The sequence below is a fragment of the Dryas octopetala genome, chromosome 3 (genome assembly GCF_963921425.1).
Source record: "Dryas octopetala chromosome 3, drDryOcto1.1, whole genome shotgun sequence".
Lineage (NCBI taxonomy): Eukaryota > Viridiplantae > Streptophyta > Magnoliopsida > Rosales > Rosaceae > Dryas > Dryas octopetala.
This window is the reverse complement of record NC_141368.1, coordinates 22,514,049-22,538,822: the sequence shown is the minus strand read 5'-3', so window position 1 is coordinate 22,538,822 and position 24,774 is coordinate 22,514,049. Positions and strand designations below refer to the sequence as shown.

The 24,774-nt window shown below is 40.3% G+C and overlaps 1 long non-coding RNA gene and 1 pseudogene across 1 annotated transcript; both read left to right on the top strand.

Annotated features, from left to right (window-relative positions):
- The first annotated feature begins 8,162 nt into the window (after window positions 1-8,162).
- LOC147291830 (uncharacterized) lies at window positions 8,163-10,119 on the top strand. Its single transcript, XR_015121009.1, has 3 exons — window positions 8,163-8,337; window positions 8,684-8,798; window positions 9,991-10,119. It is a non-coding gene; the product is annotated as an uncharacterized LOC147291830 (long non-coding RNA).
- A 3,485-nt stretch (window positions 10,120-13,604) lies between these two features.
- Window positions 13,605-14,027, top strand: LOC147291829 (secreted RxLR effector protein 161 pseudogene; annotated as a pseudogene).
- Window positions 14,028-24,774: the final 10,747 nt, after the last annotated feature.

Here is a 24,774-nt window from a genome sequence, read left to right as displayed (position 1 = left end):
GGCATATTTGTGTGATTTTCTGTGTGATACCTTGGACGACCTGAGAGTAACGGGCACGTGTTGTGACCTTGGGTTTCGATCCCCTAAACCTCCGGAGGGGTAAGTACGGACTGGTTAGTCGAATGTCCTTCTGGGGAGGCTAACCAATGTGGTATTACCAGGTAAATGGATACTCTCACCACAGTATCGAGGTGGTGGTTGAATTTCCGATACTGGTGGTTGGCCTGTATGTGATCGGTCGCAGGTATGTTTCTGAACTATGTCACGTGACAGGAAGGATTTTCACTGAAAAAGATGTATGAGCATGCAAAGGCTTTACTCACGGATTATTGGCATAATTACCTTTATCATTACTGGCTTTGGTTACAATATTATTGGTATTGATACCCTGTTTTTGGGTGTGCATTGCTTTTAAACTGTTTTCCTTGAAATCCTATATTTTCGAGTATTGTTTCAAACCTAACCAGGATTTTCCCTCGAGGGGAAGCGATGAACGTATGTGACGCTTACCCCCTACTGTACTCTTGTGAGTGCAGATAATCCAGTTGTTGGAAACCAAGATTGAGGTCGTGGGTGTGGCACTTGCAGCTTGTCAATTTCAGTCTTGCTATCTGGTTTAGATCCTTTCTTTGGATCCGTGGTGGTGTTTCTCTTTCATCCTCGTAGGTGGCATATCCCAATGGCTATCCATGAGTCCAATTTGTTGCACCACTTTGTTGAAGACTGAATCACTCTGGCGTGGGTTGGACTATCCTGACATATCTGTTTATCTACTGTTTTATTATGTAGCATTAGGGTTAGTGTATTTGAAACATATAACCCTCACGGGTTGGTACTCTTTACTATTATTTATAATGTGAGGCATTTTCAGTAATTTCTTTCGCTGTATTTTTACTACTCTGATCCAACCCGGGTTCTTCAATAAAAAAGGCTTAACTCGTTTTAGAGAGCTTGTGAATATAATACTCGGGGTAAGGGGTATTATAGTCTCAGGATCTTTAAGACGGGTGCCGCTGTGGTGTTCCCAGTTTCGGGGCGTCACAGAAAAAGTGGTATCAGAGCGGTACGACCTAAAATAATAAAAATAATAATAATAATAAATAAATAGATAACTTTGTAAGATTATTAGTAGATTATTTTTACTAATATGCAGGATATGCCAACCCAGAGCCGATTCAGCAGATTCCTTCGAAGTTTCCAATCAAACACATTCTTCGATAAGTCTTCCCCTTGAAACACTTTTGTTCCTTGTATTACTTGTGTCAATCATTCCCTTATTTGTTTTCAGTCTTGCTGACAAGATGCCGCCCCGTTTCGATCGAACTAACAGTAATGCCAATAATCGGTTCGACCCGCAACAAATGGCTGAATTTATGCAGGCTTTCTTTGCTCAACAAGCTGGTAACCGTCTCACTCCCGCTGAACGTGAAGATAAGCGACGAGGCGAGTACTTAGATCGTTTCCTTAGGACTAAGCCGATGAAGTTTCACGGAAGTTCCGAACCCGATTTAGCTGAGAATTGGGTTACGCACATCGAGAAGAAGCTCGAATCGATTAACGCACCAGATGAGTACAAGATCTGGCTAGCTACACATGTGTTTGAAGGCGAAGCTGACGGATGGTGGAGATGCATTAGGCACCGAGAAAATATTAACACTATGACTTGGGAAGGATTTAGGGAATTGTTCTACGACAGATATTTTCCCGAGCCACTGCAGATGACAAAGATGAAGGAATTCATGGATCTAGAGCAGGGAAACATGACTGTTTCTGAATATGTGGGAAAGTTTACTGAACTTGGACGTTTCGTCCCATCTACCATGAATGATGAGAAGGCAAAGACTGTCAGATTTCTGCAAGGTCTGAAGAACGGGATTCGCCAATACTTGGCAAGTCAAAGGTTTACAGTTTTCAAAGATGTGGTCAATGCTGCTTATGCTCAGGAGCAGGATTTCCTTGCAACTAGACAGAAAGGGGAAATTGCGAGGTCTGAGGGAACAAGATTAGGAAAAAGAAGAAATTTTCAGAGGGGAGGACCCTCCCGAAACCAAAGAAACTGGAAGAAGAATAGACTTCAAATTTGTTTCCAGTGTGGAGGTGAAGGTCACTACAGAAATGATTGTCCTACTAGAACACAGCAGAATGCCCCCAGGCCACAACCACAGATACAGGCTGCACCACAACCATTTAGAGCTCAACCATTGCAACATGCACCACCACAACCCAACAATCGTGGAGGACAAGGAAGAGGTGGCGGAGGAAGACCACAACCAGCTAGAGGAGGACGAGTTTTTGCAGTAAGAGCTAACCAGGAAGAAGCCCCACTTGACGGCACAGATCGATTGTGAGAAAAGAAAAGTGAAGGTAGTCACGAGTAACAGAGAAGAGGTGATCATCCGATTGCACAAACCGCTACAACCCATCAACCCATTGCTGAGAGTTTGTTTCAAAAGCAAGAGAGTTATGCTATGCTATTCACTCATCATTTCCACACAAGCCAAGCAGAAGGAAGATAAACCAATACCAGTGGTAGACGAATACCCAGACGTTTTTCCAGAAGATCTGCCCGGAATCCCACCAACAAGAGAAGTAGAATTCAAGATTGAACTTGTACCAGGCACTCAACCTATTTCAATCCCGCCCTACCGCATGGCACCAGCCGAGATGGTGGAGCTGAAGAAGCAATTAGACGACTTGAAGGAGAAGGGCTTTATCAGAGAAAGTATATCACCATGGGGAGCCCATGTTCTATTCGCCAAAAAGCATGATGGAACATTGCGACTCTGCATAGACTACCGGAAGCTGAACCAAGTCACAATAAAGAACAAGTATCCATTGCCTAGAATTGACGAGCTATTTGATCAACTTAGTAGAGCGAAGTACTTCTCAAAGATTGATCTCAGATCCGGCTACCATCAACTCAGAGTTCGAGACGAAGACATCCCAAAGACTGCTTTTCGTACCAGATACGGACATTATGAGTTCGTTGTGATGCCGTTTGGATTGACAAATGCACCTGCCGCATTCATGGACCTGATGAACCGAGCATTCCGTCCATACTTGGACAAATTTGTTATTGTCTTCATCGACGACATCCTGATTTACTCCAAGAGTAAGGAAGAGCATGAAGAGCATCTGAGAATTGTTCTACAGACATTACTTCAAAAGCAACTTTACGCCAAGAAGTCAAAATGTGAATTTTGGCTGAAAGAGGTACAGTTCCTTGGCCACATCATCTCAGAAAAAGGATTATCTCCTGATCCCAAGAAGATCGAAGCGGTTTTGAATTGGGAACAACCGAAGAGCATGACAGAAGTCCGTAGTTTTCTTGGATTAGCAGGTTATTACAGAAGGTTTGTAGAAGGTTTTTCCAAGATTGCTACCCCGATGACTCGACTACTCAGAAAAGGATTCAAGTTTGAATGGAACGAGAAGTGTGAAGAAGCATTCTAAGAGCTCAAGAAACGACTGACAACTGCCCCAGTGTTAGTCTTACCCAACAATGAAGATCCTTATGAAGTCTACACCGACGCGTCCATAATAGGAGTCGGATGTGTACTGATGCAGAATGGGCGAGTGATAGCCTATGCCCCAAGACAGTTGAAGGAATATGAAAAGAATTATCCAACTCATGATTTGGAGTTAGCCGCTGTTGTACACGCTCTAAAAATCTGGAGATGCTACTTGTATGGAGGCCGATTCACTGTTTTCTCAGATCACAAGAGCCTCAAGCATATATTCACTCAGAGAGATCTGAATTTGCGACAACGACGCTGGATGGAGTATCTTAAAGATTATGATTTTGAATTACAATATCATCCAGGAAAAGCCAACAAAGTAGCTGATGCACTGAGCAGAAAGAAAAACACTCTAGCCAGTTTAATGATGGCTGAACGGGAGATCCTACAGACTTTGGGTCAGTACAAAGTCAACGTACTCCATGATGGAAGGATTGCAAGTATGCAGATTGAGCCCCAATTGGAGCAAGAATTAGTTCAAGAACAAGAAGGGGATCTAGAGATACAACAGAAAAAGAAGGAGGTATACTCAGGAGATGCACCTGGGGAATGGAAGGTACATTCTGATGGAAGTTTGAGGTACAGAGGCCGAATAGTTGTGCCAAACAGGAAAGAAACAAGACAACGGATTCTGAACGAAGCTCATTCCACCAGTTTTGCTATGCACCCTGGAGGAACGAAAATGTACCAAGATTTGAAACGAAGATACTGGTGGAAAGGTATGAAAAGAGACGTGGCTGATTTTGTTAATCACTGTGTGACCTGTCAACAAGTGAAAGCCGAACACCAGAAGCCGTCTGGATTGTTACAACCGTTACCTACTCCAGAGTGGAAGTGGGATTGTGTTACTATGGATTTCATCACCGATCTGCCGAGAAATACAAAAGGGCACAATGGTATTTGGGTTATCGTGGACAGACTCACGAAGTCAGCTCATTTCTTGCCGGTCAAGATGAACTCACCCGTTGATTATTTTGCTGATCTCTATGTCGAATGGATTGTTCGATTGCATGGTATTCCGAAGACGATTGTTTCCGATCGAGATCCCCGATTTACGTCTCGATTGTGGCGGAAGTTACAATCTGAATTAGGCACTCAATTGAATCTTAGCAGTGCCTATCATCCGCAGACGGATGAGCAATCTGAAAGAGTTATTCAGATACTGGAAGATATGTTGCGAGCTTGTGTTCTAGATTTCAGAGGTAAGTGGAGTGAGTACTTACCGCTCGCCGAGTTCGTATATAACAATAGTTATCAAAGCAGTATCAAGATGGCACCGTACGAAGCACTTTACGGAAGGCCGTGTCGTTCGCCACTCTGTTGGGCCGATGTTGAGGACCGAGTTGTTCTGGGTCCTGAAGTGATTAAAGAAACGACCGAAAAGGTCAAGATAGTCAAGAAACAACTAGAAACAGCCCAGAGTAGGCAGAAATCGTACGCTGATCGAAGGAGGAAGCCTTTGGAATTTCAAGTTGAGGACTTGGTGTTTCTGAAAGTTAGCCCTTTGAAGGGTACATTTCGGTTTGGTATGCGAGGCAAGTTGGCACCCAGGTATATTGGACCGTTCAAGGTTTTGAAACGTGTCGGGAAAGTTGCTTACAGGTTGGAGTTGCCGCCTCAGTTAGCATACATACATAACGTATTCCATGTGTCCCAGTTGAAAAAGAGTGTGCCTGACATCCCTCAAGTGATGCCTTGGATTGGTTTACCGCTCGAACCAAACGTGTCTTATGTGGAAGGACCTGTTTCTATTTTAGCTTACGAGACGAAACAACTCAGGAATAGGAAGGTACCACTTGTAAAAGTTCAGTGGCAGCGCCACGGAGTCGAGGAAGCGACATAGGAACTGGAATCCGACATGAGGAAGAGATACCCGCATCTCTTCAGTGAACTCAGGTAATCTCGAGGACGAGATTTTTTTTTAAGTAGGGGAGGATGTGAGACCCAAAATTTTCCAAATTTATTTTGGAATTTTTCTTTAATTTCTAGAATTTTTCTAGAAATTTGTTTGGCGGAAAATCGTATTTTTCCTTAAGCTTTAATTGTTTGACCAACTTTGACTAGAGTTTTGACCCAAGTTAGACCTTTAGAAGGTGGTACTTTTACTCACGAACCCAACGGAGCAAGTCTCGTATTATTCCGAGTCCGGGAGATTATTTTATGAATTTCCCAAAATTTCATTTTTAAAAGCATTTCATCTTAGTTTGTGGAGCTTGAAATTTTTGAAATTTTTTTAAAGGACAAATTGGTAATTTGACCACATAGTTAATTAGTACTAGTCGATACGAGTCCGTAGTATTTTTCGGGGTATTTTTCCGAGTCCCGAGCTATTTTTAATTAATTTTTGAAGTTGAGAAAAATAGGAAAAAGAAAATAAAATAGGAAATACCAGATCGCGCCACGTGGCACGATCTGGGCTGTTGGATCTCGCATGGCCCATCTGATCCGACGGCTGCATGTGCAACCAGCTGCATGGCCCGCGACACGTGGCAGCCTCTCCACTTGACACGTGGCGACGGTTGGTGGTGAGTCCACCCACTGAGTCAACGAGTTGACCGAGTTGACTCAGTCAAGCCTTCCTATAAATAGCAGCGCACCCTTGCTGGTTCTTCATCCATTTCAGCCGCACGCTTCCCAAGAGAGAGCTTCTCTCTCCTCTCTCCTCCTTTCTCTCTCTTCTTCAATCTTGTTTTGAGTTTATCTTGAGTTCTGGAGCTCCGATCGACGATCCGATTTCGCCTACGCGATCATGGCGACGAGCTCTTCAATTCTAGTAGTGTGAGTGCTATGTTTTGGTGAAGTTTTAAAAAAATCATTTCTGAGCTCCATAGGTAATTTCTTGATCCCTGTTGAATTTCTGCTAAAATTTTGTTAAATAAATCTCTTGTTAATTAGGCTATTTTAATCTTATTATTTAGCAAGTCTAGTGACCGAGACTCTGCTCGTGGGAAGTCTTCAACAGGTATACCCTTAACCCAGCTTATTTAATCTGCTGTTGTTTAAGTGGTAGTTATAGACGAAACGCCGTTTAACTGTTGTTATTAAATGAACTTAATAAATATTGAGGCCATATCAGTGGTAACCAAATAACGTGATGACTAAGGTCAGTCCATGAGCATACATGCGTTGGGTACTGAGCCAGAGCTCCCTCAGTTTCCCCATGCACTGACCTGGTCACGTTGTAAGGTTCATATCTGATCAACCTCCTCGACAATAAATTAAAATAAACTTAGAAACCACACGGTCTGACATGACTGTCTGCCTCGGGGAGCAGGGTCATGCCGGATCAAGAATTTAGAGAAGCCTAGCAAGTTACGCTAGTGCCAAACCTCTAAATTTTACCTGGTCTTAACAGACAAGGTCGAGAGTACGTTTAGTACGTTCCTAATAGCTGTCGTCGGATTCGGATCTCCAGTTTCCCAACAGGTACAAGTGGGACCCAGACACAGGAAAGGGATCAGGCAAGGGACACACTTTGGTAAAGCAGGTAGGGGGAAAGTACCATATCCCGGTTATTGGATTTCCTGCCTATTTTCGTACTCTATGTATATGAAAATGTCTTTCACAGAGAATGTGCATGATTTTTGTATGGCATATTTGTGTGATTTTCTGTGTGATACCTTGGACGACCTGAGAGTAACGGGCACGTGTTGTGACCTTGGGTTTCGATCCCCTAAACCTCCGGAGGGGTAAGTACGGACTGGTTAGTCGAATGTCCTTCTGGGGAGGCTAACCAATGTGGTATTACCAGGTAAATGGATACTCTCACCACAGTATCGAGGTGGTGGTTGAATTTCCGATACTGGTGGTTGGCCTGTATGTGATCGGTCGCAGGTATGTTTCTGAACTATGTCACGTGACAGGAAGGATTTTCACTGAAAAAGATGTATGAGCATGCAAAGGCTTTACTCACGGATTATTGGCATAATTACCTTTATCATTACTGGCTTTGGTTACAATATTATTGGTATTGATACCCTGTTTTTGGGTGTGCATTGCTTTTAAACTGTTTTCCTTGAAATCCTATATTTTCGAGTATTGTTTCAAACCTAACCAGGATTTTCCCTCGAGGGGAAGCGATGAACGTATGTGACGCTTACCCCCTACTGTACTCTTGTGAGTGCAGATAATCCAGTTGTTGGAAACCAAGATTGAGGTCGTGGGTGTGGCACTTGCAGCTTGTCAATTTCAGTCTTGCTATCTGGTTTAGATCCTTTCTTTGGATCCGTGGTGGTGTTTCTCTTTCATCCTCGTAGGTGGCATATCCCAATGGCTATCCATGAGTCCAATTTGTTGCACCACTTTGTTGAAGACTGAATCACTCTGGCGTGGGTTGGACTATCCTGACATATCTGTTTATCTACTGTTTTATTATGTAGCATTAGGGTTAGTGTATTTGAAACATATAACCCTCACGGGTTGGTACTCTTTACTATTATTTATAATGTGAGGCATTTTCAGTAATTTCTTTCGCTGTATTTTTACTACTCTGATCCAACCCGGGTTCTTCAATAAAAAAGGCTTAACTCGTTTTAGAGAGCTTGGGAATATAATACTCGGGGTAAGGGGTATTATAGTCTCAGGATCTTTAAGACGGGTGCCGCTGTGGTGTTCCCAGTTTCGGGGCGTCACAATCAACGCCGGCCTCCCCTCGCAGTCGCCACTCTCTGGTGACCTTCCCTCAGGCCGGCGACCTCCCCCAGCGCTCCTCCAGCCACCCCAGCCGCGCGCACAGAAAACCCAGAAAACCCAGCAGTTTGGCTCCCCTTTGTGTCGCAGGATTCTAACCAATTTCCAGTGCCAAACACCTCCATTTTAGGTGAGTTTTCTTCCTCTTCTATTGGGCTTTCACCCTCTTATAGTTTAGTTGTTTAATTTTGAGAATTTGCTGAAGATGAAATATAGGGGTTTAGGGTCATTTCAGAATTTCTGTGGGCTTCGGATTGGGGGGCTATTATGATGTTGTTTTGGATAAATTTTGTCTCTAGGAAACCCAATGGCTGTGTAGGATTGAAAATTGGAGGAATTGGGAGAAATTTGTGAAATCTAGTTTTGGTGCCGCCACTTTGAGCGGCGACAGCGGGGGTTCTGACCACCCAGCCGCCACGTAAATTATTTAGCGCTATTTTGAGTACCAAAACTGAGTTCATTAGTGTTTTGTATAGATAGGTGCGACTTGAGGAACGGAAGTTTCAACTTGGCACGTGAGCGGACACTTTGCAAGCGACACAGCTGTGGCTCGTGACGGTCCGGCGGAGGATCGAAGCTAGGGCTATCTCTGTGAGTGGACTTACTTTTATTTTTGAAAAAGTTTATGGAAGTTTATAATTTAATTTATACTTGTTTTCTAGTTATTGTTTGAGAAATAAAAATCCTTGAGTTGGTTGTTTAATCCTTAATAAGTTATGAAAATTGTATCATTTTAATTATTTTGTGATGTTGATTTTAATTTGGGATTTGATTAATGGCGATGGATTTCGAATTTCAAATGTGTTCATAAATAAGTTTTAAAACCATATATTTTCATATTAGTTTTAGCGAGTTGTTGGGCTTGGGAAAGGAATGTGGTTTCTCATTTTATATACAAGGTTTATTTAATATTTCGTTTTTGTCGAAAAGTATCATTTCGGTCCCTGTATATTGAATTTGATTCGAATTTCATATATTGGCTTATGGATTTAAAGTTTCTTTCGGAAAAGTACTATGATATTTATTGTCAGTGGAAAAAGGATCTATTATTTGGTTTATAGAAAAATGGTTTGGAAAAAGGATCTATTATTTGGTTTATGGAAAAATGGTTTTCAAACCACCCTTTGCAGTACCCTCTAGGTTATCAGATTTAATAGGTCTTTGGGACCCATCACGGCACACATATAGGCTTTGGGCCGTGTGTCGGGATGCTTCGCCCTTTGGGGGCTGCTCTGCGTGCACGTATGACCAGGATTGCCTGCACGTGCTGATTTTATTCACACGTGTGTATGACCAGGATATTGCCTGCACGTGTTGGATTTACTCCACGCGTGTGTATGGCCAGGATATTGCCTGCCTCTGCGATGCAGGAATTCCGCACAGGTGTATGGCCAGGTTATTCAGGGTATATAGCATGGTGCAAAATGAAATTGATATCTTCAAGAGTTTAAATATGGATTTTAAGTGAGAAATACTTTTCGAGTTCTATAAAGATTTCGATTACATTATTTTTATGACTTCGTTAAATTAAATGATTTGCTATCGAGAAATGTGTTTTGAGTTATCTTTTCCTTGAGTTCCATTAGTTTTATAATATTCTTAAGCTTGATAATGGTTTTAAAACTGAGGGATTTCAAAGAGTGACGTGAGGTCTTAGAGCTAAACGTGGTTTTGAAGGATTTTCTGAAACATAAAGTTTACTTTTGTTTTCGTTTTTATTAAACTGTCCACTCACTGAGTTTGTCTCACGGTTATCTTGTTTTGTTTTAAATTGTCCCCCCAGATAGTAGTTTTGGTGGAGGTCGAGCCAATCACGTCGAGGCAGTTACATCCATATTCCTACTCGAACCAGTAGACGTCATTTATTTTTCGGTGTAAAAATTCCTTGTAATAGAATAGCAGCTCTGATAATCATCTACAATTTTAAGTTGGATTCTCTGTGAAATTGTTGGGTCTGAGACCCTATTTGGTTGTGGTAGAGGTGGTTGCTGTTTAGAAGTGGTTTTAACAGGTTTAGAAATTTCTGGGTTAGTCCATTTTCAGGGGAGGTTCTGCCGAATTTTCGGTAGGATTTTCCTTGATTTTGGATTCCCGCAGGATCTCTCCGGGTTTCAGGGTGGAATCCGGGGGCGGTCCTGTCATCCTTCTAAAACTGAAACTTTCAGAAATCCCGAATGGCTCAAAATCCCCAGATTTTCATTTTTACAAAACTCAAATTAAACAACGAAATCAATGTGGAAGAGAAAGCCCATAAGTAGAGGAGAAGAACCCACCTAGAATTGGAAGGATTGGGGTCGATTTTTGGCCGAAATCCGGCGAGACAGAGGGGTGTCTCTGGTGTCATTACTGTGCACGTGGGGCTGGGTTGCTAAGAGACGTCGATGGTGGTCTGTGCCGGCGAGAGGGGAGCTAAGGGAAGGATGGTCGACACGAGGGGGTCGCGCCAGTGGCCATGCGTCGCCGGGAGAGTGACCAGAGAACTGGATTCTGGCCAGAGCTGTTGCGCGCACAGGGTGAGTCGCGAGAGAGAGAGAGAGAGGGAGAGAGAGAGAGAGAGAGAGAGAGAGAGAGAGAGAGAGAGAGAGAGAAGAGAGGTCAAGGGAGGGTGGCCGGCGCCTGGGGGTGCTCGTCGGACGTAAGTCGTGATGGCTGTGGCAGCTGGTGTTTGCGGGCAGAGGGGGGTTGCGAAAGAGAGAAGGAGAAATGGGAAAAGAGAAAGAAAAGGGGTGTGCCGGAAATGAGAGAGAAATGAAAAAATTTAAGAGAAAGGTAGAGGGTTCTAGAAGGATAGGGAATTTTCTGATTTTTTTTTTTTAATTGGGTCTTTCTAGAAACACCTTACAATGTAAAAGTCTAAAATACCCCTCAATCTTTGCTCTTTCATAAAAACGAATCCGTAATTCCGATTAACAAACCGTTCGTGCCTACGCATTCATCAGATCGAGGCCTTCCCAACAAGACCAAAACTAATTAAATATTTGAGTCAAAATTTAAGTTAAACCTTTTAAAATAACACGTTTATAAAATAAAACAATAATAGGTAAAATTCAAATAAATCCATTTTCGTGAAACAAAATGGGTTACCAAAAAATGTTTAAATTTCTAGCGAAAATTTAAAGGAAAAATGTTCTCGAGGTATCACAGTTCAATTTCTTTTAAAGCCTTGTAAAACCAAAGTTAAGTAAAAACTCAAATTTGTAGTGAAAGTTTGGGTCGGGTCGTTACAGTGAATCACAATAACAATGAATATTTTATTTTACTCACAATACCCTCATTGATTTCTATAATTTTTATTTGTTTATTTTAAATTAAAAAATATGTCTATTGTTAGTTATATTTTATATTGTAATAATTAATTATGATATTTTGTTTGTACGATTAAAATTATAATATACTTAAAAAAAAAGAAATAGGCATACTTATTTAATAGTGTTGTTCTTAGAAAAATTAATGCTAATGAAATTTGTAGCCAAAAATTTCAAAAACAAGTAAAAAAATAATTTATTTTTACCAAACAAATAAGTGAAAGGCACTTTCAGCATCATGTACATTTTAGTAATTATACATAGTCACAACACTTTTATATTAACATTTACCAAACACTTGATATTGTTTTTTGCACTCACATCACTTTTGAAAATATAGTTTACCAAACACTCAACTGCTTTACTTTACAGTTGACTTTTCTTCACAACTATTTTTCTTCACAGCTGTTTTTCCTCACAGCATTACCAAACTGACTCTTAGAAGCATTCAAAAGCTTTAAGACTCTTGTTGAGAATGAGATAGGGAGAAAAATAAAGGCTTTTCGAACTAATCGTGGTGGAGAATACAATTCTCAAGCCTTTGAAAATTTTTGTTCTATACATGGCATTCACCACTAACATTTCACTACCTCTTATACACCATAGCAGAATAAAGTGTCAAAAAGAAAGAATCGCACCATTTTAAATATGGTACAATGTATGATACCAAAACGTTTCTGGCCAGAAGTAGTGAATTGGAGCATTCATATACTGAATAGAAGTCCCACATTTGCTGTACAAAACATGACACCACATGAAGCTTGGAGCAGTCTTAAACCAACAGTTGATCTTCTTAAAATATTTGGCTACGTTGCATATGCCCACATTTCGGATGAGAAGAGAAAAAAGCTTGATGACAAAGGTGAAAAATGTGTTTTTCTTGGCGTGAGTGAAGCTTCAGAATCTTATAAGCTATTTAATCCAATTTTCAAGAAGATTGTCACCAGCCGGAACATTGTATTTGATGAAGAAAAGACATGGAATTGGACTGACAATAGCTCTAGGCAGCAGTAGTATATTCCAATATGTTTTGATTAGATGAAGTGGAAAAAGAGTCGGATCAGCAGGAGCAGCCACCGAATTCCACTCATTCAGCCCCACCAAGTTCCTCTCAGCAGCAGTAGCCACTGAATTCCACTCACTCAGCCCCACCAAGTTCCTCTGCAATTATTCCAAGTGATGTCCAACTATCAAATCCATCCAATCCAAGAGAACAACGCCCAAGAAAGAGACTAGCTTGGATGATGGATTATGTAAGTGGAGAACTATCTGATGATGATGCACTTTTTCATTTTCCTCTATTTGTAGATAACAATTCTGTTGCATTTCAAGATGTTGTCAAAGAGACAAAGTGGCAAGAAGCCATGGATACTGAAATCAAAGCCATAGAGAAGAATGATACTTGGGAGCTAACAGAACTTCCAAAAGGGCAAAAGACAATTGGAGTCAAGTACGTGGGTCTACAAAACAAAATTGAATGAGAATGGAGAGACTGACAAGCATAAGGCATGCTTGGTGAAAAAAGGCTACAAGCAGGAATTTGGCATTGACTATGAAGAGGTGTTTGCTCCAGTTGCAAGGCTTGATACCATTCGGCTTGTACTTTTCATGGTAGTAGAAAATTCATGGCCTATCTTTCAATTAGATGTGAAGTTAGCTTCATGGAGAGTTACAAGAACAGGTGTATATTGATCAACCTCTTGGTTATGTACTGCAAGGGAATGAAAATAAGGTTTACAAGCTGAAGAAGATACTCTATGGACTGAAACAAGCACCTAGGGCTTGGTATAGTCGCATAGAGGCATACTTTGCTAAAGAAGGCTTTCAAAAATGCCCATATGAGCATTCACTTTTCACAAAGCTTGGAGAAGGAGGGAAGATACTTATCGTGTGCTTGTATGTCGATGATTTGATCTACACATGTAATGATAGAGCCATGTTTGATGCCTTTAAACAATCTATGATGACTGAGTTTGATATTACAGATTATGGATTGATGCGCTACTTCCTTGGCATCGAAGTAGTACAATTAGCAGCTGGAATTTTGATTTCTCAGAAGAAGTATGTTCAGGAAATTTTGGATAGGTTCTAGATGAATGAGTGCAATACAATTGGTACTCCATCATCACAAGATTTGAAGCTAATGAAGAATTCTAGTGGAAAGAAGGTTAATGCTACACTCTACAAGCAAATAGTGGGCAGTCTAATGTACTTGAATTCGACTAGGCCGGATATAATGCATGATGTAAGCCTTGTTAGTCGTTACATGGAGAATCCAACTGACATTCATCTTCTAGCTGCAAAACGAATTTTTCGTTACTTGAAGGGCACATCTGATTTTGGAATACTGTATAAAAAAGGAGCACAGTCAGATCTGTTTGGCTTCATAGATAGTGATTATGCAGGAGATCTAGACGATAGGAAAAGTACTTCAGGGTATGTTTTCATGATGGGTTCAAGGGCTATTTCTTGGTCATCAATGAAGCAGCAAATTGTGACATTATCAACAACGTAAGCAGAGTTTGTTGCAGCAGCTGGATCTACTTTTCAAGCCATTTGGCTGAGAAGAAAACTTATGGCACTACACTACTAGCAACAAGACTCAACACCAATTTATTGTGATAATATCTTGGCACTCAAGCTTTCTATAAATCCAGTTTTACATGGGAGGAGCATGCATATAGATGTGAGATTTCATTTCTTGCATGATCTTTGCAAGAATGGTATGATTGATTTAATTTTTTGTAAGTGAAGACCAAGTTGCAGATATTCTGACCATGCCTCTAAAGTTACCTGTGTTTTTTAAGCTGAGAAATTTGTTGGGTGTTTGCTCTATGAAGGCTATTGTTTGAAGGAAGTAGCAGCTTGTGGTGCACGAAGATGAAGTTTTTTTCTCTAAACTGATTGTTTGAAGACTTCAGTTTAAGGGAGAGTGTTAAGAATTGTTTTGTTAATTTATTTATGCTGAATAAATAATTTTTGTCCTATTCTATATGAAGTCAAGTTGTTACCTATTCTTTAGGAGTATCTCAAGCAGTATAGGAGTCTGTTACTCATGGGTTTAGTGGGTTGTTACTCATGGGTTTAGTTGTCCCTAATTTTCTGCTATATTGGTGTTTTGTACGTTCTATTTATTCTTAAGTTAATGAATGATCAAATAAGTCAGTTAAGCAAAGTCTCTTATTTTGATCCAAAACTTCTAGGAGATAAAACTATAATTTCCTAATCAATAAAAACAAGGAGTCGTTACTTCTCTTTGGAAGCGGATGTCCTTAAAATAAGAGAAAGCTAGGAAAGTTAAAGAACAAAGGAAGAAGCTCTGGAATTGCTTGTTTATTTGATTCAATGATTCAGACTTATATACATATGGTACTTCTAAAAATAACTAAACTATAATAGTTAAATGAATTTAAATCACAAAATATTAATTGCTTAAAGCCCAATACGGATGTAAGCCATAAAATTTTGATGGTTTAGAGCTGATTGCTTCTAAACTATTTATTTTTAATGGTTATTAAAATATTTTAATAATTTAGTTAAAGTATTTATTTTATAAGGAAATAAATAATTTAACTTAATTATTTTTTTTTGTCCAGATCCTTCTAGATCATGGCTCCCCCATTTAAGAACCTTGAGCTCCTGCTCAAGTTAAATGGTGAGGTGGGGAACTCTTTGGTTGCCTTGTCTCAAAGATACCACTTGGATTTGCTGGGAAGTTGATGCGTAAAAACTCATACTTTCCATGCCAGGTCTCATTAACCTTCTTCTCTAATATGCAATCCTCCGTCAAAGGGTCTTCTCGTTCAAACCTTAGGTCATCAACAGATGAGAGACGAGTGTCTTCGTTAGGGTTATCATCAAGTAGCGATGGTTCAAAGACCTTCAAATTCTCGGCATTAATAACCGAGTACATATGCATGTATGGTGGTAATTCAAGCTGGAAGGCGTTGTCACCAATTTTCTTGATAATCGTGAACGGTCCATAGTGAATAAGCTTGAGCTTCTTACCTTCTCCGGTTAACACCCTTTTCCAAGGTGTAACCATACTAGATCACCTTCCTTAAAGGTACATGGCACACGGTGCTTGTCATGGCAAGCTTTATATCACTTCTGCAATCGTTGTAGTTGTGCCTTTACCTCTTTATGGATCTTGCTAACTCGTTCGAGAAATTTTTGTGCTCGAGCATGTTCTTCTTCTTCCTTTCCACTTAACTGCTTGTCACTCGTAGTGAATGCCAAGTCGAAAAGACTCTGAGGTAAGTATCCCAAACAAACCTCGAATGGAGATTTGAGTGTGGAGCCATGAATTGCTCGGTTAAAAGAAAATTGTAAGTAAGGGGGACTTTCATCCCAAGTTTTTGAGTGCTTGGAATTATAACCCCTTAACAAATGCATCATAGTCCGGTTAATTACCTCTGTTTGTCCATCGGTCTGTGGATGAAAAGTAGTGCTCCGTTTCAACCTAGTATCCATCATTCCCCATAAAGACCTCCGGAAATGTCCTAAGAATCGACTATCTCTATCAGAAATAATTGATGTAGGTAGGCCAAAATGTTTCCAAACATGTTGGAAGAGCTTAGCAGCTCCTTTCTCCGATTACGGTCTTTTTACATGGAATAAGAATCACCATCTTGCTAAAATGTTCCACGACTACAAACAAGTAGTCATTTCCATACTTGGTTTTAGGCAATCCATAAAGAAAATCCATCAAAATGCTCAAGGTCGGCTAGGTACTGGCAATGGTAGATACAGTCCTAACTTTCTATTAGAAGGCTTCAATGTATTGCATAGAACACAAGCTCGAATGTAACGAGAAACATTGAGATGCATCTTTGGCCAGAATACATAGCGACGGAGATTCAGTAGAGTCTTCTCTACTCTAAAATGGCAAGCTAAATTGGAAGTATGAGCCTCTCGAATCCAATGTAGTCTATCTCTATCTTCTGGAATGCATAATTGTGTTCCTTTTTACATCATTCCATCCTTCAATTGATACTCACTAGTCTTTCTGTAACGACCTGACCCAAATTTCCTTGGAAATTTAAAAAATTTTATATAATTTTGTTCATTTAAGAAATTTTATAAGGAAATCAAATTTGAAAGACCTTGGAAAAATTTTTACTAAATTACTTTGGAAAATGTTTTAAGAATTTGTTCAGTGTTTTCACTGAAATTGATTTAATGTTGTTCAAAGCTTACATGTTAAAGGTGTTATGTTTTTATATTGTGAGACTCCGTATTTTTTTTTTTCAAAGATTTATTTAAATATTTTGAGAATTTAATTTGATCATTTTGGAAAATAAAGAGGTTGTGATTTAATTTTAATTTTTTTTTAATTTCTTTGACCCAAAAGTTGACTTTTTATTCTATTGGGCTTTTGATTTTGACTTTGGACCCAAATGGTAGGTCTCGAGTCCACGAGTTTATAGACATGTAGCACGCGTCGATCCGAGTTACGGTTTAGGAGTTACAGACCATACAAGTGAGGAGCAATTTTGTAACATTTCACTTGGGTTTTGAAAACCCTTTTTTTTTTTTTTTAAATTCTGAAACCTCTCATTCTCTCTCCTTTCTCCAGAAATTTCTACCAATTTATCTCATTCTCTCTCTCTCTTTCTCTCCCTCTCTCTCTCCCTCTCGCACCTTCCTCCCCTGCATACACCAACCCAGCCACAACCACTGGCTTGCGCCGGCCACCCCCGCCGACCCCGACCTCCGGCGACCACCCCTAGACACCGACCCCGACCTCCGGTGACCACCCCTAGACGCCGACCACCCTCCCCCGAGTTCACCCACTCTCTCTCTCTCCTTCTCCTTATTCTCTCTCCCCCGTGTTCTCCTTCTCTCTTCCCTTTCTCTGTACGCGACCACCAATCACCAAAACCAGCCACCTCTTGCCGCCACCAGCCGCCGGTGACCTTCCCACAGGACGGCTGACACCCCCAGCTGCTCCTCCAGCCAACCCAGCCCTCCTGCATGCTGGTCCTGCTTGGAAAAGCCACACAGACCCACTGGCCTTCCTCTCCATTTTTAGTCGAATTTTCACCTCAAATCTTCAAGATTTTTGGTGGGTAATCCTTCATTTGCTGTGAGCTTTCTTTTTTTCCTATTGAATTCATTGTTTAAATTGAGTTTTGTGGAAATGAGAAATTGGGGGTTTAATGCCATTTCGGGTTATCTTGGGTTTTCAGATTTGGGGGCTACTATGGTGTTGTCTTGGATAAATTTCGTCCTTAGGAGACCTAATAGTTGTTTAGGACTGAGAAAATTAGTGGGTTTGGTTGGAATTAAATTTAATTGGTTGAATTTTGGACTGGAAACAGTCACCTCGGGCGACACACGCGGTGACTTCAAACCCTCACTACCTTTTTGCTACTGTAGGTTTATTTTAGGACAACTCTAGAGTTGGTTATCGATCTTGGTTAGGATGTTTTTTGGTTAGGCTGAGCCGGGGAGCTTTCAGAGTGTTTACGTAGGAGTTTTGGGTCTACAAGTGGATGTTGGGAACCGTCGAGTTAGAATGAGAGTCGGGTGTGACGTTAAGTTGAGCACACATATACATTTAAGTGTCTTGAGTCGGAACTAATTGTATTTCTTTGATTGTTTATTCTATAGGCGATACGGCCGTGACTCGTGACGATCCAACGGAGGATCGAAGCTAAGGCTCTCTTTGTGAGTGGACATTGTTTTTAGAAGCATTGCCTAAACTTTATGAATTTATTTATTTTATTATCTTGAGTTTTAGTTTAGAAATAGTAAACTCGAGTGGACTTTTAATTTCCTAAAAAATCTATGAAAATTTCACTAATTCTATTATGCTGAATATCTTACAATTGATTTTGGATTTGATAAATGGCGATAGATTTTAGTTTTCAAATGCTTTCATAAATAAGTTTAAAACATGGACTTACAGGTTGGTTTTATGAGTTGTTGGTTTTTGGAAAGGAAATCTAGTTCCTTATTTTATTCACATGGTTTGTTTAATATTTTGGGTATTATCGAAAAGTTTGGATTTGATTCATGTAGTTTAAATTTAATCTGAATAATACATTTTGGGCTTATGGATTTAAATTCATAAAAGAGTTTTCAATGGTATTTCTCTCGGCGGGAAAAGGATTTATGTTTGGTTATGAACGATGGTTTTCAAACCACCTTTGCAGTACCCTCCAGGTTATCAGATTTAATAGGTCTTTGGGACCCATCACTGTACACATTTAGGCTTTAGGCTGTGTGCTCGGATGCTTCGCCCTTTGGAGGCCGCTCTGCATGCACATACGACCAGGATTGCCTGCACGTGTATGGATCTTACTCCGCGCGTGTGTATGGGCAGAACATTGCCTGCCTGTGCGATGCAAGAATTCCGCACAGGTGTATAGCCAGGTTTTTCAGGGTATAAGCATGGTGGTAATTAAATAGTTATCTTCAAAAGTTATTAAATATGAATTAAAGTGAGGAATTCTTTTGAGTTTTATCAAGGTTGTTACGATCTTTTTATGGTTCTTTTATTTTAGAAAGTTGTTATCTTGAGAAATTATATATTTTTTTATTTAATTTTTTTAAGTTTAAATAAACTTTGTGACTTTCTTAAGGATAGTAAGATGGTTTTAAAACTGGGGGATTTCAAAGAGTGACGTGAGGTCTTAGAGCTAAACATGGTTCTGAAGGATTTCTGAACAGAAAGTTTACCTTTGTTTTCGTTTCCATAAATCTGTCCACTCACTGAGTTATCTCACAATTTTCCTATTTTTGTCTAAATTTTTCCCCCCAGGTAGTAGTTTTGGTGGAGGTCGAGTCAATCACGTCAAGGCATTAACGTCCATTTCTTTACTCGGACCCTGTACGCGCCACTTTAATTTGTAAAAATTCTTTGTAATAGAATAGTGGCTCTGATAACCACACTTAAATTTTAAGATGGTTTTCTTTGTAATTGTTGGGTTTGAGACCCTTTTTGGTTGTGGTAGAGGCGGTTGTTGATTTTAGAAGTGTTCTTATAGGTTTTATAAATTTTGAGTTAATCCATTTTTAGGAGAGGTTCTGCCGAACTTTCGGTAGAATTTTCCTTGAATTTGGATCCCACAGGACCCCTCCGAGTTTCAGGGTGAAATCCGGGGGCGGTCCTGTCACTTTCCCTGTTGTAGCTTCACATAAATGGAGCTGAAATCAGCATCTATGTCATACCCTTTGGTGTACTTAGAATGAACAATTGGTTGGATCTGCATAGCCACCAGCAATGCGGAACTAACCAGTCATTGTAGAGATAGCATATCTGCCAACTTGTTGGTCACTCTTTTCTTGTACTTGATCACAATGTTGAATTGTTGGAGGTAAGACATCCATTTCATATGGCGAGCTTGCTGCAATTTTGACTGTGTAGTCAAAAACTGAAGAGGTTTGTGCCCTGAGTGAACCACAACTTCCTTTCCCAACAAGTAAGCTTTCCAATGCTTCATCGATTGGTGTAATGCATAAAGCTCATTGTCATAAGTGGATAGTTCAAAACTGGCCCACTAAACATCTCAGAATGGTATGCAACTGGCTTCCCATCCTGGAATAAAACGGCTCCCATGGCGTAGTTATACGCATCTGCTTCTACTTCAAATGGTTTCTACATATTTGGTAGTGCTAACACTGGGGCCTCGGTAATCTTTTGTTTTAGCAACTGGAAAGATTTCTCATGTTTGTTCGACCATTCAAATTTTGAATTGGCCTTTGTAAGAGAGTGTAAAGGTGCTGCAAATTGTGAAAAGTGTCGAATAAACTTTCTCAAATATTGACATGCACCTATGAAGCTTCGAACTTCAGTCACTGAACGAGGTGTAGGCCATTTGGAGATAACTTGCACTTTCTCTAGATCCACCTTCAGTTCTCCTGCACCAGCAATAAATCCCAAGTATACAAGATGTTGCTTCCCGAATTCACACTTCTTACCGTTCAATTGTAGCTGATTTGTTCGTAAAACTTTCAAAACCTGAGCAATATGATGAAAATATTCCTCCCATGTGATACTAAATAATAGTATGTCATCAAATTATACAATGACAAAATCGTCAATGAATGGGCAGAGTATGTACCTCGTTCATCAATCGCATAAAGGTGACTGGAGCATTACATAATCCGAATGGCATAACCATCCACTTGAATAGTCCCTGCTTCGTCTTGAAAGCAGTCTTCCAAGTGTCTTCTTCATGGATGCGAACTTGATGATAGCCAAATTTGAGATCAAGCTTTGTAAAGTAGTGAGCACCGTGTAGTTGGTCTAACAAGTCATCAATCATCGATAGTGGATACCGATTCTTAATGGTTATTTTTGTAACGCCCCGAACCTCGGGCCCAATAAAAATACCGAAACACTGTCTTTCAATCATTTTTCAAACAATGAGCCATGTGCATAAACATAATAAATCAGGGTGCGAGTCCAAAAACATTTTGTAAAATCACTGTATAAAATCGATTTAAATCAAATTAAAATGGGTAATACTGCCTCGACTTCTCCTCACTGCCTCCTCAGCCTACTTAACCTGCAAAACACAAATAACCCCACTGCACCATATCTATGGCATACCGGGTCATTCAAACAAACAACCCGGTAAGCTCACTACAGCTCGTATGAGTGAAATTACGTAATAATTATCCTCAATAATTAATCATATGGCCTCAAAATACTTTTCCTCAATTATCACAATTTACAATCCACAATATATTTACTATAATACCAAGCCATAAATAAATAATCCTCATAAGTCCATAATTCCTCAATCACATAAAATTTCATTCACCAATGATCCAAGCATCAAGATAATCAATATTCCTCGTTTTCACATCAAATCCCACCAATAATAATAATAAGTCATTCCAATAATCAATTGCCTAATCGTCAACGATTAACCTCAACCTCAAATCATTCACGTCCAATACATAACCTCAATGCATAATCACCATCATTTCTATCCTCAAGATTCAAACCTAGACTTTACCAAATCCATGCATACACGCAAGCAAAGCAACCAATCAAATTATCTAATTTCATTCATATCGCTCTTTGAAAATCACCCAGTTTTAAAACCATTTCTCAAATTCATTTTTAAATCATCTCCAAAACTGTAAATCTCACGCCACACTAGTACCCGGAGAACTGCTGGTCATACACTGAGGTAATTAAGCTTGCCACATCCCGTGCATAAACACTAGCAGGCAGAAATACTCGCCACTTCTCGTGCAGAGCGAATCTATACACGAGTAGGCAGGTAACTAGGCTCGCCATTTTTCGTGCAGAGCGAATCGATGCACGGGCAGGCAGGTATTTCTCGCACAACCTCAATCACAACATCCCTTGAAATTAACTCATAACTATCATTGTTTAACAATATATTAATGCCTCTTGTATTTCTTTTCAAATTCATCTCTACATATGCATCATCATCAACACTTGCTGTGAGAAAATTTATTCTTAAAACATTTATAAAGCAAGGTCCACTCACTGTTTACTCCGAACTATGCCGAATCCTTTCCGAAGTTGATTCCTACTCACGACCCCTCACTTGTTTGCCACTCAAATCATACCAACACTTCCTCAATAAGTAACTTGATTATTCTGTAAAATAATTGCCTAATCATCATTCATTAATCCTCGATAATAAGCATTTCTTGTCTAATTCAGCAATTATTCTCAGGGCAACTCTATAATTCCCAATTAATTCATTAGCCTCAAATCCTCGTCAATTCATTCTCATGATTCAAATCCTACACTTAGCCTTCTCTAATGTATAACAACAAACACACAAAACAGACAATCCACTAACGGTACTCTACATTACAATCCGATAAGTTTCACTCACCGTGTAATCACGTAAAAAGACTGAAATGCCCTTGAACGGCAACACGCTCGAATAACAAATTCGGCAGCATGACGGCATTGGGAATAAGATTTCCCGAACCCGTGTACCTGTTAAGACCAGACAACCAAATCAAATACAAAAGGATTCACAAATGGTCGTTCAACGACCGAAACGGGTGGTAACCACCACACATGATGGGCTGCCCAACCCCAAACAACACACAAACTCACCAAAAGGACCTAGAAAGGTTCCTGGGACCGCAATTGAGCGGAATCAGGTTAAACAACCACTAACCCGTCGCCAAAAGTGGTGGTTACGGTGGTGGCAGCGGTGGCACAAACCTGGAAATACCCAAAATCAACTCTAATTAATCTTAATTGCACAATAGAACCTTCAATTGCACAAAAACAACTCGAATTCAAGTCCAATTTGAGAAATTCGAAAAAGGCATAAACCCTAAAATCGAATTTTCAATTTCTCAAAATTGGACGTGCCCACCTTAGGAGAAGAATTACCCATACCTCAAGGATCAATTCTCGTAACTGGGTCGACGGTCAAATCTTGCCGAAAATGGCCTAAATCGACGGCGGAAGTCGGCGGCTAAGCTTGGCTTTTCTGAGTTGTTTCTGCGCGCAGGGGGCACCGGCTGGCAAAGGGAAGCTCGGGGGGGGGGGGGTTGGCCGGCCCAAGGGGATCACGTCAACACGCCAGTGGTCCCGCGCCACCGGGAAAGTGGTTGGACCACTACCTCCAGTGGTGGGGCCACACGCAGAGGAGAAGAGAGAGAAAGAGTTTGCGGGAGAGAGAGATAGAGATCGGGGCCGGGGAAGGGTGGTCGGCGTCTGGGGGTGCTCACCAGATGTCGAGGTCGGCGGGGTGGTCGATGATGACGGCTGGGAGGGGGTGTGTGTGTGCGGGAGGAGAGAGAGAGTGAGTGATTTTGGGTTTTTAAAACCCATCTTAATAAATTTACAAAATTACCCCTCACTTCAAACGCCCGTGACTTTCAAACCGTAACTCGAATCGATGCATGCTACGTGTCTACGAACTCGTGGACTCGAGACCTATCCAACGTGCCCAAAGTTAAAGACGAAAGCCAACTAACTTTAAAAATCAACTTTTGGGTCAAGCCCAATTTTAAAACAAAAATTAAAAATTAAATTAGAACCTTTTTAAATTCCAAATAAATTCCCAAAATTCTTAAAATAAATTCTCAAAATATTTAAAATAAATCTTTGAAAAAATACGGGATCTCACAATTTTATTGAGTGCCCTGTAATCAACATACATGCACCATCCTCCATCTTTCTTGGGCACAAGTAAGACTAGTGAACCACATGGTGAACAACTAGGTCGGATAACTCCTTGTTCAAGAAGTCCTTGAACTTGCCTCTTGACCTCTTCAAATTTCGTCAAAGAAGTGCAATACAAACCCAAGTTTGGTAGTGGTGAATCTCCTACCAAATGAATTTCATGTTCAACAGCTCTCCGCGATGGCAATCCCTGCACATCCTGGAATAAGTCATTGAACTCCTCCTACAATTTTCCAATATCAGAATATTGTGAAGGAGATACAGTCGATGTTGATAGTGTGATAGCTCCTGAACTTAGCTCTTGAGGTCGAATCATTAATAAAACAAATCGCCCACATGAATTTGCCAATCTCTTGGCCTGGGTTGTTGTTAACAAACTATCTGTGGTTTGTAACCTGCAAGAGTTGATGTGAAATTCCTTCTCATCCTTCACAAGACGATACTTGTGATGCCTCCTGTAGTGAATGGCATCCCGGTCCCATAAGTACGGACTATCCAATATGATTTGGCATACGTCCAATGGAACCACTTCACATGTCACCTCATCGATGTATCGATTGGTGATTGCGAATTTGAAGATACATTGCTTTGTGATCTACATGTCAACGTTCTTCTGAATCCACCCAAGTGGATAAGGCTTAGGGTGAGGTGTAGTTTCTAAGCCAACATTTCTTACTAGAGCCTCTGAAATCAGGTTCTTCTGACTTCCTGGATCAATAATTGCCTGCACAACACTTTGCTTTACCTGAATGTTCACGTAGCAAAGCTCTTCTCTGTTGTAGGCATCTCCAATATCTGTTGGTTTTTTCATAAGGGTAAGTGTAGCATCAGGTTGCTTCAACTCTGAAAGTTCTTCTGCCTGTTGTATAGTCAAGGTAGCCTTTCTATCATTTCTCCCTTGGTTATTTCTCTAGTTCTTCAGTTGCAACTCAGGATGGAGTATCCAGCACTTGTCTTTGACATGTCCATTGGTTCAACAATGTTCACAGTAATTTTCTGCGATGGACCGTCCTTGTTTTGCTTCCCTTTATTCTTCCAATCATATTTGCTACTAGTTTTATCATCCTTCTTGTCAGTTCTTTTGTTTTTCGCCTCAATGGCGATGGCTTTCACA